This window comes from Marmota marmota, unplaced genomic scaffold (assembly GCF_001458135.2).
Source record: "Marmota marmota marmota unplaced genomic scaffold, marMar, whole genome shotgun sequence".
NCBI lineage: Eukaryota > Metazoa > Chordata > Mammalia > Rodentia > Sciuridae > Marmota > Marmota marmota.
Window position 1 is genome coordinate 18,457,086 of NW_026000016.1, and position 13,282 is coordinate 18,470,367.

General features: G+C 39.0%; 1 long non-coding RNA gene across 3 annotated transcripts in view; it reads left to right on the top strand.

The window, feature by feature from the left end:
- Nucleotides 1–324: 324 nt before the first annotated feature.
- The window catches only part of LOC125618463, a 51,626-nt gene continuing 38,668 nt past the window's right edge, over nt 325–13,282 (top strand). Inside the window, exon 1 of one of the 3 annotated variants that reach the window (XR_007349734.1) lies at nt 325–640. This is a non-coding gene — a long non-coding RNA (uncharacterized LOC125618463). The remainder of the gene's footprint in view (nt 641–13,282) is intronic. The other 2 variants (XR_007349733.1, XR_007349735.1) reach the window with 2 other exon arrangements.

Consider the following 13,282-nt stretch of genomic DNA (forward strand, 5'->3'; position numbering starts at 1 on the left):
CAACTTTACAGAACGGGCATGACGATTCAGTCACTCCCTGAAAAGTTCTTAGAGCTTGGCTGGGGATTTGACATGATGGTAGAGTGTCTAGCAATCACGTGGCCACAGGTTCAATCCCCAGCACCTCATTGAAAGAAAGAAAAAAGAAGGTAAGTGCTAAATGAGCCAATGGAGTAGAAAAGTAAAAGAGCCAAGGGAGGATGATTAGTGCATATTAGTGCAATTGTGCATAATTGTCCAGACACATCTAATTTAGAAGGTGAGGGGAATCCCGGGTAGAATAGAGAAGTGAGCAAGAACTGGTTGGAGGGAAAGGACCAAACTGATCTATCTTGTTTTTCTCCCTGCAGCCAGCACTTTTTTTTTTCTTTCTAATTTTCCCACACAGCCCTCCCACCCTCTTCTGCACTGAGTTCCTCGAGGCGGCGCCCGCACGTGGAGGTGAAGCAAGGGGCCCAGCGAGGACCGGCAGAGGAGCCACGGTCTGGAGCTCAGCGAGCGCATTGTGCGGACAAACTGAATGGAGCTGGGATGTGTGCGCGCTGGCTTGCACGGATTAGCCGTGCTTTCCCATGAACTACAAAAGAATGCCCGAATCTGGGACGTTTGTCATCAAGGGGCAGGCTGCTCAGGATGCAAGGTAACCAGAGCTTTTCCCGGACTGCTTCAGTCTTTTGGGACGTGGGTCACTCTAATCCTTCCTGTTTATATTGTGAATGCGTAGGCAGCAAGGCTTAAGCTCTGCAATGGTAAATAAGAATCGCGATGCAGGCATTCCTAAACAGCTACGTCCTCTGGTTGCTCTTTCTTTTTCTTTCTTTCTTTCTCTCCTTTTTTTTTTTTTTTTTTAAGGGGCACTGTTGACTCCCATTTATTCAGTCCTTCACAGCAGTGGGACTGAGGGGTTGCTGCGGAAGCGCGCATCCAAAGCTGCCTTTCTGCCCACCAAAACTCCATTTAGCCCTTGGATCGTGCTCTTGTTTACACATTTATTTCCCCGTTTTATTTCTTCGTTCTTCATGCAACCACTTTGCCCTCCTGTTATTGCGAGGATCTCAAGATTGATTGTGCGTAATTGTCCAGACACATCTAATGAAACAGTTAATTCTCAGAAAAAACAACAAGTTTCTTATGGTGTTTGTGGAAGCTAGGAGGTAAATTGATTGGTAGCGCCCTGTAAAAGTGTAATTGGAATTCTCCCCCAAACTACACATTTCTCTTTCATTCGAATTTGAAATCTTTCAGAACCTGGAATTTCAAGCCTATGATTTTGTGCAATTAAATGTTTGTGGGTGGTGAAGTCTAATTTCACAACCCCACTTTTAATCAAAGAAAAAAAAAATCCTAGAGCTAAGCGTGAAATCTGAGCTCATAGAAAGGCCATTCCTGTGGGGCTGCCTAGAAATGACCTGCTCCTGGAGATGAGTGCCCACCTGGAAGGAGGAGCACAGGAGGTTCTCCAAGACCTACCAGGACCATAGGGCCAGGCCCTATGTTAACCTTTTTATCTTAAAAAAAAAAATTACTGAACATTTTTCCCCTGATTCGTTCATTTATTGATTCATTCCATGACTATGTACAAATGATTAAAAGAATCTGAGTGTTGCACTAGGAGTAGAAAGAGTAATATAGTGGACATTGGGCTTTACAGAGGTTCTGAAGGGGAAGGGAGAGGGAGAAGCTGGAAAGCACTTGGTTACTGTGTGCTAAGTGCTAAGGTGCAGGTTAGGAGAACAGAGTGGAGCTGAAAGGATAAGGCAAGACTTTCAGAGAAAGTGGCATCTGGAAAGGGTGTTATCAAGGGTTCCCAATTAGTCCATGCTTTGGTATGACTTAGAGAGGGCCCTGAGAAAAACTCAAATTCTGGCCCTCTGCATTCCCACCTACTGAGTTAGAATGTCTGAGGGTGGAGAACCTTTATTTATTTATTTTTATTACTACCCCCACACCTCCCCTTTACTGGAGATGAAATCCAGAGCTTCATGCATGCTACCACTGAACTACTCTACCCAGGGCAGATCCTGCATTTAAATGCACTTAGGAGAGTCCATGAAACTCATCTAAGTCTTTGGTCTCATTCAAAGCATGAATAAAGACGGTGGTTGGAGGGAAATGATTTGGGGCTAATGGAACAGACATTTGCAAATAAAACAGAGGTGACTCAGACCTTATTTGGCTAATGGTGAGTAGCTAAATCATTTGTCCCAAAAGCATATAGTTGGTATTTCTGTAACACCTATGTGGAAAATCTTTACTTCTAGAGTTTCTTTGTTCTTTAACTTGACATTTTTTCATTACTGTATTAGAAATCAATGAAAAAAATCATGGTACATGATTTAGGGACTCTCTCCAATAATACATACTCAATTGAGCATGTGCACACATACAAACATACACACACACTCTGCTGGAATATATCTAGTTAATACAATGAGAGTTATCTGGGTTTTTTTTTTAGGAATTGTGAAATATCTCCTACAATGTCTTGGATAAAAGACATTGCATCCAATTAATTCTTACTTTAAGAATCTAGAATAATATGTGAATATTTATTTTATAAGCAAATGATTACTTGGTAGGTATATTATGAAAATATGTAGCCCTGAGACTTTTTGTGTGATCATCAATAACAGCAAAAGTTTCTAGTTTGTGGGAAAAAGTTAATGTGCAGGTCTGAATTATAAGCAGTGCCCCTTTCTATTTTAAGCCTAGACAATGGTACAGAGTGTTAAAGCATTAAAATAGAGATATTTCTTAATTTGGAACAGACATTTGCAAGTAGATATTCTCAACTAAGTAGATATTCTCACTTAATTTTTGTTGTTGTTTTATAAGTAAGACTTCAAGTCCTCTGACAAATACTACTTCAATACATGTTACCTGTGGTTATTTTTCTCTTGTTTATCTTTAACTTATTGCTGAATGTTTTAAAGGAGTCACTTTATTTTTTTCTGTCTGCATTTACCTTTGACTCCACACCTATATGTGAAGATTTCCTTAAATCGGTACTCGAGTGTAGCTCAGTGGAAGATCATGTACTTAGTATGCAAGAGGCCTTGGGTTTGATCCCCAGCACTTTAAAAAAAAAAAAAAAGATTTCCTTAAATCTAACCTTCCCATTAATTTTTTTTCTAATTAAGTTAAAGGAATTTCAACTCCTGTTCAGCTCTTGGGTTATATACCCTTCTTCAGTAAAGTTTTTTCTGATCCCTGGACCAGCTAGGCTCTCTCAGATTCTGACCCCCATTAATACTTGCAATTCATCTCTTGAATTATCCACCAAAATAATTTTTATTTGTTTAATGCCTGTTTTTTTCCTCTCCCTTAAACTTCTGAGGACAGGATTTTATCAAGTTCAACAATCCCCAGAAGCTAGCACATAGTAATTGTTCAATGATATTTGTCAAATTAATGAACAAAATGGATTTTCATAAATCAAAAATACCATTTTTCCACAGACCAATAACTTTTGTCATTAAAAATTCTGGCTGGGCACGGTGGTGCACACATGTAATCCCAGTAGCTTGGGAGGCTAAGGCAGGAGGATCGCGAATTCAAAGCCAACCTCAGCAAAAAGCGAGGCACTAAGCAACTCAGTGAGACCCTGTCTCTAAATAAAATACAAAATAGGGCTGGAGATGTGGCTCAATATTCAAGTGCCCCTGAGTTCAATCCCCAGTACCGCCTCCCCACCAAAAATAAAGAAATAAGAAAAAAAATTCTGAATTTCTTAGGACTGGGGGTATATCTCAAAAGCAGAGTATGAGTGAGGCCCTGGGTTCAATTCTCAACATATGTGTGTATGTTATATATATACACATTGTATATATTTGTGTGTATACACATACAATTTCTTCACGTGGTTTCACAGAGAGTGATCCAGTTATCTTCTAGTTTTTAGATCATCTCCTTCCATGAAGTCTGGAGACATGCTTTTATACCAGAGGGTTAAGTAGGGAGAACTTAGCAGCCATTTGTTCTTAATGATTAATAAGCAGGGGTATATCTGTACTTTTAAACTCCTTTATGTCAGAGGATGTTGTTCTAGCATACCTTTGTGTAGAGTTATTTCAACTGAGTTCTTGTCTATTGAGTATATATTAAGTGCTCAGCCCTGTGCCAGGCAAAAATGTACCATTAGATTTAATCTCTGCTGTCAAGAAACTTATGATCTATTCAAGGAACTAATACATAGACTCTGAACTTAACATCAACACAGATACACCCTCCTGATGGCACTTAGCATTATATTGTGGCCGTAACTCTTCTTTCACAGTGTGAAATATGCAACAAACAGTAGAGGGTTAAGTAGTAAAGATAATGGTACAGACAATAGATTTAGGAAGACTTCAAAGAAAAGGTAAAAATTCTGATGTGAAAAGTAGACAGAAAAGACATTTTTAAGGTTGTGGGACTTAGCCTTTGAAGAATAGATAAGACCAGGTTATGCTGTAAGATAGAAACAGCTTAAGAAGTGCAGAATAAGAAATGATAGCATGTGGCTAGACATTCTTGAAGTCACCCATTTGCCCAGTTGGAGAATCCAGGGAGAGCAAAGTGAAGTTGTTGTTTTCAGGAACTTTGCTTCCAAAAGACTCAAAGGAAGAAAGCAAATAAGGCCTGTTCAAAACACCTGGCCTCAGAATTATGGTTATAGAGCAGATAGTGCAAATATCAAAAATGTGACAAAACAAAATAATACCACCAGCAAGAATTTGAGAATAGGAATAGGAAAAAGCTAATTACTCCATTTATCAATCTTTACTAAAATTAAACTTGTATTTAAAAAATAAAAAAACTATCTAATTTCATACACATTTAAACTTTCTCTTTTTTTAAAAAAAAATCTATCTGTGGCCAAGGAATATTCATTTAAAATTTGGCAATACTTTCACTTCAAATTATGTTTCCTAATTAAAATCAAGTAAAATTAAATTTAAGACTTTTAATAATTCAGAGCAAAAGTATCACATCATTCTTATTAACTAATTTATCTGTAGTGCTCCATTTCTGTACCTTTCATATGCATGTGTTGTCTTCAATGGTGCTGATCAAGTATTAGCATCAGTTAATACTGGGCAGGGGGATTTGTAGTGATTTGTTGCTGTTTTCCTTCATACCTTTTGAAATTACTCATTTAAAAAATATGATAAATCATTTTGATAAAAACACTGAAGTAATTACTTAAATGAATATCTGACCAAAACAAGACAGAAACATGGGGAGAAGAGCTATCCAAAAGAAACCAAAGCAACTCACTTTTCTTATGGTCCGTTTGCTAGTAGAAACTCCAAGCCTCATAGCTATTTATAGCTCTACACTACATATTTTATTTACCCATAAAATTTATGGAGCTCTGACAGTGTTTTAGCCTGGAGATAATATTTTTGGTGGTGTAGTGACACAATTGTTTATTATTTGCTGGTATTATTATACTTATGGAAAACGTCCTCCTGGGGTGAATCTGGATTGGTCCAAGACATTTCTGCTTATCTCATTTTCTTTGCCAGTGATTGGTTCAGCATGGACATATGATACAATTCTGGCCAATTGGATGTGAATGGAAGATTGCCAAGTAGTGACCTTCTGTGAAAGGATTATTTTTGCTTTTCAAAACAAGCTAGTGAGTGGGGAAAAAAAAAAATCCATGGCAGAAACTCTTTATTTTTCTAACTCTATGAAGTTATTGTGTAAGGGTGAAATAAATGCTTGGAGCTACTGCAACCATCTTGTGACTGTGAGACTACAAACATTAAGACAAAAGTCACTGTACTGGAAATGAGAGAACAGAAAGAAGGAAAGATTTGGATCCTTGATCACATAAATCTGGGTCCACTCACTGATTAACCCTAAAACTGTTCTGTCTATAGTTCTGTTATGTGAGTTGATAAATGCTGTAAGGTTTAAGGTACATTTTGCTGCATTTTCTGTTCTTGTAACTGAAAGCATCCTAATAGATATACATAGTCCTGGGAAGCATTATGACTTGTACTTTGGGCTGGCTATAGGAAAAGAAAGAGTCTCACAATTGTTTTCCATAATAAAAGCCTAGATGGAATTAGAAAAAAAGTCCTGTTTGTTACAATTCTATAGGTTCCATTTTAGGCCACAGCTACATGCACAGAAGGCTGCCATTTATGGAAAACCTGTTCTGTGCTAAGTGCTTTATCTCACAAATCCCCATAACAACTGTAGGCCTACTTGACATATGAAAAATCTGAAGCACAAAGATTTCAAGGGCAAGGCCCTGCTAGTAAACGGTAGAACCAGGATTTGAAACCGGGTCAAAGTTCTTTTTACTAACTGGCATTTGTTCTCAATTGTCAAATTGTTGATACCTGTTATATCGCAGTTTAGTGCTGATAATGAAGCAGCAGAAATTTTTAAAAATGCATGAAGGCAGATTCAAGGCTATGTTTACATAGAGTCACTCTAATAAACTGTCACTCCAATAAACTGTCACTCCAGTGTGCTCACTTTCTGTTTTGTGAAGGAAATGGTGGAGCTCTCGCCCACTCCACCCACGGCCTTCCTTATCTGTGCTCCAGCCTTCAGTGTGGGAACAAAGAGTAATAATTACAAGAAGTGCTCTAGTTTTGGTATTTAATGTCCCTCAAAGGCCCAGTGTGTTGCTACTGGGAAGTGGTAGAATCTTTGAGAGGTGGAGGCCCGTGGAAGGTCTTAAGTTATTGGGGAGTGTGGAGAGTGTGGTTTTCAAAGGGATATTAGGACCCTGTTTTTTTCCCCCTCTTTTTCTGTCTTTTCTTATTTTCCAGCCATGAGGTGAGTAGTTCTGCCACTTACTCACATGCTACCATCATGGTGTCACCACAGACCCAGAGCAACAGCTCATTGATCACAGACTAAAACCTCCAAAATTGTGAGCCCAAATAAACCTTTTCTCTTTATAAGTTGTTTATCTCAGGCATTTGTCATAGTAATGTGAAGCTGACTGACACAGCAGGTAATGAGTTTTGAGCTTGAATGTCTTGGAGGAAAAGTGTTGGAAACTGACACAGTAGGAAAGATTTGCAGGCTTTTGTTGTTTCTCTATATGAGTTGGGTATTCTTCTTATTTCCTGACCTCACAACTATAGGGACTTCTGGTGTTATTGTGACTTCCAAAGTAAAATTGTTGCATGTGTTCAACATCATAGGTCAGTATACCCCCCAAAAAATCAATTTTATTTTTTTGTTAATTTAAGGAAAAAACTGGGTCACCACAATGGTGTCTGTACCACTGTGTAATGGTTTACTAAGCTCTGGAAAACACCAGCTGAGTCCAGAGAGCAAGCCTTCAGCCCTGGGAAAAGAATTTTTTTTCCCCTTAATTGGATACTACCAATGGCAAGGGTCCAGGAATGCAAGTTGGAGGCTGGCAACAAAGGGACACTTAGAGTCTGGGGTGTTGTTAAATGCCAGGAGTTTAAAGAAGAGTAGCTGGCTTATTAGATAGTTGGAACCTCTTAAGATGCAGGTAGAAATTGACTTCATTTTTTTCCCCTATTGACCCCAGTTAAACTTACTCTGGCCTCACTCTTCCTTTCCCTTTGGAAGGAATCTTGGTCAGATCAAATAAACTTGATAGGTATTTTTTTGTTGTTGTTCATTTCCAGTGTTTGAAGCATGGTAAAAAAAAAAAAAAAAAAAAGNAAAAAAAAAAAAAAAAAAAAAAAAAAAAAAAAAAAAAAAAAAAGAGTAACATAGAAGTTACCATTTTAACCATTTTTAAGTGTAGAGTTCAGCAGTACTAAGTACATTCACTTGTTGTCCAACCATCACCATTGTCCATCTCCAAAACTCTTCCATCATCCCAAAGTGAAACTCAGTTCCATTAAACAATAACTTTCCATTCCCCAGCACCTGGCAACCACCATTCTTTCTGTCTCTACAAATTTAACTACTTTGTGTACTTTATGTAAAGAGAATCATACAGTATTGGTCCTTTTGTGTTTGGCTTATTTCACTTAGCATTATGTCCTCAAGGTTCACCTATGTTTTCGCCTATGCCAGAATTTCCTTTTCAAGACTGAATAACATTCCATTGTATATGTATTTGTTTTTCCTTTGATCTGTTAATAGACTCTTGGGTTACTTCAACCTTTTGGCTAGTATGAATAATGCTACTAAGAACATGGGTGTACAAATACTTGTTTGAGTCCCTGCTTTCAATTATTTTGAAAATATATACCCATAAGTTAAAGTTCTAGATGACATGGTAATTCTATTTTAAAATTTCTGAGAAACTGCCATACTGTTTTCTATGGTGGCTGTACCATTTTACCTCCCTTGATAATTATTCTTAGATAAACACAGTCCCAGTCCAGTCAAACAATCACATGTCTCTATTTAGCTTGGTGCCAATTTAACTTTTTATCCTACAACAGCCTTTGTCCTATGCGGCTTGGGTCTCTCTCCTTCTTAGAAGGTCACTGGGGAAGGGCATGGCTAGCTAGTTCCCCTTTTCCTTGCTCACCCTCTTCTCACACTCATTGGCTTCTGCTGTGGTTCCTGGGGGTTGGACACTGAGTGGGATGCAGAGAGCTCGTAGACACCACTGATATCTGCACTGGTCCTGTCTAGGTAGGACTTATGCTTTCTCACAGAGTTCTTTGTGGGATTCTCAGAAATCCCCTCTCAGAATCTCTCTCTGGCCATGCATTTCCCCTGGGTGCTTGTTTGTAGGCCATGCTCAGCTCCTTGATCATCATAAGCTGTCCCTGTGTAGGGACAAGTCTGTTCCACCAAAGGATCCTTGTAGGTGGGTGGTTTATTTTTTGTTGTTCTTTTGTTTTTTATTTATTTATTTATTTATTGACAACCTAGGCTGGCCTTTTTGTGCTGTTGGTAGAACTGTAGCTTCCTTCCTATGCAGCACCTCTGCCGGAGATCTAGTCAACCTCCTGTGCTTAGATTTGCGTCCCTGAAGAGCCAAACACCCGCTCATGTTTCTTCTAAACTCTAGAAGACTTGTATCAAGTTGATGGAGTAGGTTTCTTGAAGTCTTCTCTTACTCAGTCTTAAAGTAGAGGGGAACACACCCTCCCTCTCCCATGAACTGCAGAGATCAACCATGATTTTCCAGTACATAGTCCTTTAGGTCTCTCTTCCCCTTCCTTCTAAGCCTTCAGGTTGGTAATGGGCAAATGCTGGCAGAACAAGGTCCACAGTCCCTGGTCTTTCTTCAAAGGTAGGGTAGTGTATTCCTCTAGGATAGGGTTTCTTATCCACAGCACCATGGACACTTTGGGGCAGTTAATTCCTTGCTGTGAAATCGATGTTGTACATTACCACATATTTAACAACATCTCTGGCCTCTACCTGCTAGATTCCATCAGCACCTTCCTTCCTAGTTGTGACACCAGAGATGTCTTTAGACATTGCCACATGTCCCCTGGTGGGCAAAATCACCCCTGAAAAAGATAGACTGCTTTCAACGCTTGAGTTGCTCTCAGCCCTTGGCAGTCCAGAGAGCCCTTTGATCATTCTGTTGTAGATGTTTTCTGATAATAAGAAGTTGAGCTTGAGCCAGGCTGAAGTAGATTTATGATAAGCTGAATAGTGATCGTTTTGGTTTATTTCCTCCTTATTATTTCTTAGAAAAATCTTATTTGTCTGTTGTAACCTGGCTTCAGCTGTAGCCCAGAAGGTCAAGGGGAAGGTAGAGATGGCCACACCCAAGCCTGGGAGAGGGAGTGCAGCTCCCCTCCCCTGACCTGTCCCAACAAGATCAGCCTTGGTTGTGAGAAGGTCGATCATCAGTGAGCATTCACAGAGAACCATAATTCTGGCTTCAAAATCCTGTTGCCTCTTCCCTACAGAGAGAATCTCCCCTCTCTGTCAAGCCAGGTACATCTGGATTTCTTTCTTTCTGTCTTTTTTTTCTTTTTAGGAAACCAGCAGTTTCTTTATAAATGTTCTGTTAGGATTGTACAAGCAATTAGAGCTCGAATGTGGGAGTAGAGCTGGTTGAGCATGTCCTGCCTTAGGTTAAGTTTGTCCCTGAGACATGACGCAGAGCTGGACTCCACCTGGGGGAGAAGGGGTAGAAATAGCTGTTGATGACTGAGTGCTTCAATAAGAAATCTTTTTTTCAAAGAAGATTGCTCACCCCCACCAACTGAATGCATCTGATAATCGCTCATGGAAGATAAATGGAAGAAAGCATACTGGTGACCAAGGGCTTACAGACTGCACAGCTCAATCACGAGCCCTCAGAGACTCCTGATCTCTGGCCTTCTGCCTAACCCTCTGTTGTTTTTGAGGAAAATTGCCTAGGAAGCTTGCCTTGCTGTTGACAGCTCTGATCCCAGAGACTGAAGTCAGAGCTTCAATACTATTACCCTGAATGTAGGAACTATAAGCAGACTCACTTGAGTTTTTAGATTTTTAGTGAAATAAAATTGGATGAGTAGATGTACAATTGCTAAGTTATTCAAACATGGGAGGTGATAGGAGAGAAGGCTCAGAGACAAACATAAGAGTAACAGACAGATGCTGTCAGAAGAAAGAAAAATTACATACATAGAACACTAGAAGAATGAAAAATAATAGGGAACTGCTTGGAAAGACATAAAGGAAACAGGTTTTGAATATAATATCCCATCTGGTGTGCAGCTATTTTACATAGGCCATTTTTTATAAAGTCCACGGAAATTCCATGGGGTGGTGGAGGTTTTGGAGAACAAGGAGGAGGATGACCCTGAGCCTATTGGGTCATATATTAGGGTACTGTTCCTCACCTATCCATTAGCCATTTGCCCATATCCACCCGTCTGGCCACCTCAGAACTACTGGGCAGAGATTTTGTTCCAGGAGTGAATCATGATTGGCCAAAACTTGTTTTAATTTCACTAGCAATTAGTCTTGGGATGGATATGAAACAGCACTGCCAATAAGGATGTCTAAGAGAGCTTTTCTTCCTGAATAAAAAGGAAGTGTAGTAAGGACAAAACTTTTTATCTCTGTCTCTTTCTTGCTTACTAGGATGCTAGTAGGAGAATATGATACCTGAAGCTTTGTTAGCCAACTTTGGACCTTGAGCTGACAAATATTAGCAGGAAAAATACAATATACAGAGCATGGTGGAACGGAGGAAAGGGGAGAGTTTGGGCCCATGAGGACACCCTTCAGCTGCTGACCTACCCTGAAGCCATTTCTCCCTCCAGATTATTGAGAGGGCCATAATGAATGATCTTTTCTTTCTTTTTGTTTTTCTTTTCCTTTTCCTTTTTGGTACTGGAGTTGGAACGCAGGGCTTTGCACATGCTAGATCAGTGCTCTATCACTGAGTCATGCCCCAACTCAATAATTTTATGGCTTAAGCCATGATGAGTTATTTTCTTCATCATGATTTGGCACATGCTAAGGGTATACACCAACCAACTTCTTAAAATATGTACATTAAATATTTTAATTGATACATAGTAATTATATATATTTATGGGGTGCAGCATGACATTTCAATAGATATGTACCATAGGTAGTGATCAGATCAGGTTAATTGGCATATCCATCACCTCAGATATACATCATTCTTTGTACTGGGAACATTAAAAATCCTCTCTACTAGCTGGTTTTGAAATATTTCATTAATTGTTGTCAACCGTAGTTATCCTACTGTGCTATAGAATGTTTCCTATTTCTTTAAATGGCCTATTAAACCAAGTTCTTAGGAAATAACTTACGTTAAAAGACATAAAAAATCCAGAGAGCTAAGTAAAAGGTTGTGAAAAAATAGAATTCTTTACAAAAATAACATACGGCATACATGTTTGCTTGATATTGTGAGAACCACTTAGGCTTAGAGAAACATTTTATAATGTCTGGTGGTGTTGATCTTGGACATGGTTATCTTACTCTCTGTCCAATGAAGGATTCCCACTGAGAAGCAGGCGCTTACTTTTCTCCCCCTTTTTGTTCTGATGATGCTAACGATCCCTTGTATGACAGACACAGAAAAGAATGCAGGAGACAAATGGGGAAATGCATTCAATTCACGTAAGGATTTAATGAGTCAATCTATATTACAAACCCCTCACTGGCAAGGTTATATCTTTGTAGCAATTTGTTCTCACCTACTTCTATTATCGTGTACTTTCTCTTTGCCAACAACAGTAGTCACCAAGTTTAGAGTGACTATTGCAGTTTGTCAATAGAGGTTTAGTGGTCTGAGGTTTTGATCTGTGCTTTTGTTCCAGCTAGACATTTTCATGTAGCTTAAATTAATAAAACATGAAGGAATTTCTAATATAATGCATGTGCTCTGCTTTGCTCTTTGAGTGCATATTAATTATATGCATACATCTTCCTTCTAAGAAAATAGAATCAGGCAGCAGTAAGCTTTAACTTGCTCTCTGGGTTCCTGTTGATTCTTCCTCTATTTTTCTTTAGGAGAAAATATGCAATAAAAATATGGATGAGCACTTTGGTTTTTGTTGTTGCTAATAACAGAAAATTATTTGAGCTGCTCTTTCTTTCTCTCATCCTTCATCATGGGAAAGGGCCATGCTGGCAACGCCTGGGACTGAAGGTCATGCTGCCAGGCTTTGTGGGGACAGATGGCCATTGCTCATCATGTTAGCAAGAAGCTTGATGCTCACTTCTTGACATCAGCTGCTCACTATGTATATTAAGTGATAATTTAGCTTCAGGTGGCATCATCCCTGGTGCTGTCTGATCTCCTGCCACCTTAATGGAGAATATTTGGACAGCAATACTTACTTTCCTGTCCTCCACTATGAAACAAAAGCAGACTCTTCAAAATAGTGAATAAGGATGATTATAATTATTACCACATCTGATTATTGGGCTTTTGCTTTACCAGCTAGGTATTTTGAATTTAAAACCCCAAGGGACTATTTTGTACATTATATGAAAAAAAAAAATCAAACAAACCTGAAACAACCTTGCAAATTAAGAAATAAGAGCCCCAGGGCTCAGGTGGGTGGGAAGGAGCAGATCAGGGCAGGGTTTAGGGGAGACAATATTCATCAAGAGCCAGACCATTACTCGGTTTCAGAAGAGTATTAACATCCTTGGTTGTTGTGGCTATTATTGATAAATTCTGTGCTTCTGAAGTAGTTTAAAGTTCTCTGGAGCAGCTACATCATTAATTCTTATTGAATTCCTATAAGTCAGTGTCTTCACAAAAAAACAGAAGAGCCCGACTCACAGTACCAGGTAGCTCTTCCTTAGAAATTTGTTAGGGCTTGGGTCCCAGTTAGAGGGTTTTATAAACATTTATTTATGTTATTTTTTATATTCCTGTAATGTTTCACAG